Source organism: Triticum urartu, chromosome 5 (genome assembly GCF_003073215.2).
Source record: "Triticum urartu cultivar G1812 chromosome 5, Tu2.1, whole genome shotgun sequence".
Lineage (NCBI taxonomy): Eukaryota > Viridiplantae > Streptophyta > Magnoliopsida > Poales > Poaceae > Triticum > Triticum urartu.
This window is the reverse complement of record NC_053026.1, coordinates 427,545,161-427,550,217: the sequence shown is the minus strand read 5'-3', so window position 1 is coordinate 427,550,217 and position 5,057 is coordinate 427,545,161. Positions and strand designations below refer to the sequence as shown.

General features: G+C 41.4%; 1 long non-coding RNA gene across 11 annotated transcripts; it reads left to right on the top strand.

The window, feature by feature from the left end:
* Positions 1 to 409: 409 nt before the first annotated feature.
* Positions 410 to 4,150, top strand: LOC125509520. Of its 11 annotated transcripts, none has more exons than XR_007284134.1 (7): positions 410 to 826; positions 942 to 1,038; positions 1,979 to 2,057; positions 2,137 to 2,219; positions 2,500 to 2,611; positions 3,106 to 3,180; positions 3,827 to 4,150. It is a non-coding gene; the product is annotated as an uncharacterized LOC125509520 (long non-coding RNA). The 11 variants fall into 11 exon arrangements; XR_007284140.1 differs by having other exon boundaries at positions 411 to 826; positions 956 to 1,038; positions 1,979 to 2,044; XR_007284133.1 differs by having other exon boundaries at positions 411 to 826; positions 1,979 to 2,044.
* The last annotated feature ends 907 nt before the right edge of the window (positions 4,151 to 5,057 follow it).

The window sequence follows — 5,057 nt, the reverse complement described above, 5'->3', positions numbered from 1 at the left end:
GTTACAGTTTTGCGTAAAGCCAATTTTTCCCTACTTCAAAGAAATAAATTTATTTAACTATCATGGTAGTTGTTAAACATCACTACACCACGACACTGCAAAGACAACATGCCTCTGTTGGTATAAGTGAGCATCGCCGACACTCTTTTTGTCCCAAACTATACCGACACACAGTACGTTAGTGTTATATAAGCTTTGTGGCACATTATCTGTCGCCGAAGCCCGCAAAAACACCGACGAAATTTCTGTCGGTAAATAGAGACAGTATGGATTGTTTGCGTGTCGCCAATTCATAGGGACAAAAAAGTGTCGGCGTTGTATGCTCAGCCCACGTCCGAAAACTATGGCGCGGAAAGAGGGGCATGCGCGCGCCATGCGAAATACCGGATTCGCACCAGACCAGCAAAACAAAAGAAAAAGAAAAAACACACCCCGACCCCCGACCTATTCGATCCCCAATCTCGCCCCTCTCTCTGTCTTTCGCCACCCACACACCCTAACCCTAACCCGACCAAGCCGCCGCCCCCGACCTGCGCGCCGCCGCCCCAACCCACCCTGCGGTCCCCTCGCGCCACCAAATCTCGGACCCCGGCCTCCCTTCCCTTAGTCCGCAGTAGCAGCAGCGCCGTTTGCGACGGAGGAGCACCGTCCGCCGCCGAGGAACAGCAGCGCTGTCCTCCAGCAAGGATCCGCCGCGCGCCGGGAACAGCGGCACCATACGCCGGTGGATCCGCTGCAACAACTGCTGTTGAGGAGCAGCCCGCCGTTCTTCTTCCTCCACTGGCGACCCTTGTCCCGGCCCCGGCTCCAGATCTCATCTCAACAAGTAAGATGCAGGTCTTTTTCCTTACCTATCTTCTCTTATTTTTCTGTATGGAGTTCACATTTTATTCTGAATGGTTTATAATCTGATTCTGATGGCATGCCTTATGTGATTATAGTCGGGTGGTTCCAGGTCTAGGTCATGGCATTAGTGGTGTGGTGCTGTTAATGTTTTCTCAATGGATAGCAGTCGCTCGATGGATGGGAATTGCTACTGTAAGTCATCTCAGAAAATAGTACCCCCTAAAAAAAGGAGTCTCGACACAATACGCAAAGTTATTAGGCTGCAGTTAGTATGGGGTACATCAGTACATGGACATAAAAAGCAAAGGATATACCTGATAGTGTTTGCTTGTCTTTGTCAGGTTTTTGAATTTGAATTTTCTTTTCGAGTGGCTTCACAAACATGTGCTTTTCTGCCATACTTGTATCGCCACAGAGACAATACTGCAGGGATTTTGAAAAATAACTTGAAGCATGCCCACTAGTTAGTAGAGAATATATTTGCACTGCAGCCATGACTTTATTAGTGTGTGTGTGTTCACTTCTAGGCCACTGCATCACGTGTACAATTTCTCAAAGAAAAGGAAGCTCATGTGAAGAACCATGGCGACACATGTGAGAAAAATATATTTGAGTCAGTATATATACATATATAAATGGATGGAAGGAATGTTCATAAAGACAGTCTATTAGTTATTAGTTAGGAAACTGTAAAGAAGATAGCCTGCAGTAAATGTGTATAAAAAATATAGGTCAATGATATATTGTGATAATACCTCCCTTGTTTTTGTCTGCAACAGTTGATTAAATTTTTTAGGGGGGGTCAAAAAAACACTTCATGAGCTTCTTTTTGAATGCTGAATAGATTAATTACGTTTTAATCTGAAGTCCGACAATTATGCTTCACGTGCTAGATTTCCCTGCGATGCAAAATCCGGCCCACCTATTCTGCACCCAAATCTGTATTATCCACATATCAAGCCTATGAAGGCCCAGCGACTTTGATGCACGCCCATTTCTCAATAAGAAAAGTAGAACAACCTATAAACATAGGAAAGATTAACGTGCGCGCCCTTTTCACAAAGATGTTCCCGTAAGTTTGCCTTTTAATGTGTATACGTGACCTGGTTTTCTACTGTCAATTTTGACTCAGCTTGAATGCCTCAATGATGAACCCTTTTTGCACATGACATTTCTGAATCTCTCCTCACGGCAGCAGGTGATTTTCTCATGTATGTTTGCACAGGAGCTTGTTATTGCTTCCATACTGGTTTTGTTCAGTTGGTCAAATTGGTGTTGCTCCCTCTGCAGTCCAGAACAATACCCCTGGTGATGTGTGGAGTAGGCTATGTCATCCTCTGACCACAACGATTGGCTGCTACTGATGACACGAGGTGATCTTCTTATATGTTCAATTCTTCAATTGTTGTTTAAAATCCTTGGACTAACTAGGTGAAGTTGAATTGAATATTTTCGATCCGGTGCTCACTCTTGTTTTTTACCGAAAATCTAAAATCCTTGGCCAATGGCATGTTAATTCTACATTGGTTGCTAGTTCTATGCACACCAATACTTGGTCGGACTGAAAACTGTAGCACTTGAGCAAAAAAGGCTGATTACCGATTCATTAGCATGTCAATAAGTCAATCTGGTCTTTCTCTATGTACTTTTCAGGGCTCATTAATAGCATGGTTCTGCTCATTGAAACAGGAGAGGCGCTGAACAAGACAGAAAAAGCACAAATGGCCATGTACACTTGATTAAAGATTGATGAATCTGAGAGCAGGTAAAAACTGAGACCAAAGGCAGACTTGAGTAATAGTTCCAGTAAGCTCATAGTACTACTTCCACAAAAAATTTAGAAGTACGAGTAAAGGCGTATAAATTAACACAAATTGCTAGTTTTGGTATTCAATGATTTCTGAACAGATTGAAAGTGCAAGCCTTGATGAATTTACATTCCACACATGCGTTGCGAAGTATTTGAAATGAAATTGCAAATGAAATCCAGATGCAGCTACGTGTAGATATATTTGCTGCTATTAGTACACATTCTTTACCTATCCAAGGTCTTCTACTATTTCAATACCCATCATATGTGAAAATCCGTGGTGAGAAAAGAAACATATCTACAGTCTGTTGTAAGTTGTTCCTGAAAGCGAAACTTAACAATATCAGTGGTGAAATGTTCACTCTTGCTTGATTTAGTTTCTGGATTCCCTTTCCTTGAACTTATAAGAAACTAAATAATTAATAGCATGGTTCTGCTCATTGAAACAGGAGAGGCGCTGAACAAGACAGAAAAACACAAATGGCCAAGTACACTTGATTGAAGATTGATGAATCTGAGAGCAGGTAAAAACTGAGACCAAAGGCACCGAAACTTGAGTAATAGTTCCAGTAAGCTCACAGTACTACTTCCACAACCGTGAATGACAAATTTTAAATGTGCACATGCTTTGAACTTTGTCTAGATGAATTGAGAGCATGTAGCAATTAAATGGATTATAGATGAACTGGGAGCACGTTGTAAATAGTACTCATGATTTCATTTTAATTTTTCATACATTTATCCGAGCAATTACTCATAGAAGACATATGGTCTTTGAAATGGCTTTGTTTTCATCAAGTGCCTTCCTGCTACTACCTATATGATTGCTGGTACATTTTTTTAGAAAGGAAGCATCTGCCCGGCCTTAGACTGAGGCCCTTACAGGTTCACCGAAGTTCATACAAGGTAATATATGACTGCTGGCACATGCATATTTACAAGTGCATATCTGATTGCTTGCTGATTGAGGAACTTCAAATGCAATTTTTAGTGTAAGCCATGTGGTATGCTATATGTGCTAGCTTGACTTTGGTTGATGTGGTGATAAGGGTATCTTTTGTTCCTGTTTGTAGCGCATGTACTTTTAGATCTTTGGGATCATGGGCCACTTGCAAATTTTAAGAAACTCCCATTTTCTAAGATTGCTCAAACATACGAGTTCTTTTGCAGGGACAAATGGCAAAATGTAGCAAGGCACCAAGTTGATGTACAATGTTCTGGTGATTGCTTTGTTCATAACATGGTCAACACATTTTGTTCATATGGAAGTTCATGTCGGCATGGTAACTAAAGACTTGGGCTCTTCCATAATATTTTGTACATTAGTCAAGTGATTGAACAATTGGTCTCATAGGAACTTGGCCATCACATTTTGTAACAGACCGCGGCTTGAATTCCAGCTTATGTATGTCCTTAATACACTGTAGCTAACTTGAGTAAAGAAGACTAATGAATCTTCTATATATGTTGAATGGTATCTTGTGCATTGATCAATGGTATATGGTGATGAATAGAAGAGTGTAATTCTGATGAATGAGTGTAATTGTTTGTATATGTGTTTGGTATTGAACATGAATTGAATAATATGAAGTTAATGTAGTATTAATATATGGTGCATTTGCATTTGTGCTAAAATGTAGACCTTGGCAGAAAGTGTGTTGGCAAAAGTATTAACGTTGCATTATTTGTTGGTGTAGCGTGCTGTCGAATAAACTGTCGGCATATCTATAGATGTTGCACAATCTACCGGCATAGCACATCATCAGATGAACTGTTGGCATAGCATTGTCTGTCGGTGTAGAAATGTCTGTCGGCGAAGCTCTCACCAACACTGTCATACTGTGTGTCGGCGTAGATTTATCTATCGGCAAAGACCTTTCCCGGTAGCACTATAGGCGACAGCTCCTTTCTGTCGGTGAAGGTCTTTGTCGACACTAAATGTCTCGCCTTAGGTGACCTATGGCGACACATTGTTTGACGCTGCTTTGAGTGTCGTGGTGTAGTGCATTGAGAATGGTTGACAGCATTCTCAATCCCAATTAAAAATATCATTAACAAAACCCAACAAAATTAATTTAGAGTAACATGTTGAGATTCACATGATAGTCCAAGTACTAGATACTCAAGATTGTCCATAACCGGGGACACGGCTAACCATGATTAGTTTATTACACTCTGCAGAGGTTTGCGCACTTTTCCCCACAAGACTCGATCGCCTCCGTTTGGTTTCTCGCACTACATGGTATTTGAGAAGACGGATGACCGAGACATAGTCTTTCAGAAGCGCTAGCACCTTACGATCGGGTAGACCGTACCACCTACATCCCCTACATCTGCTAGTCTACCATTGTAAGAGTTCGCACGACTTAGTCAACTATGCTAGAGCCCATAATAGCTTGTG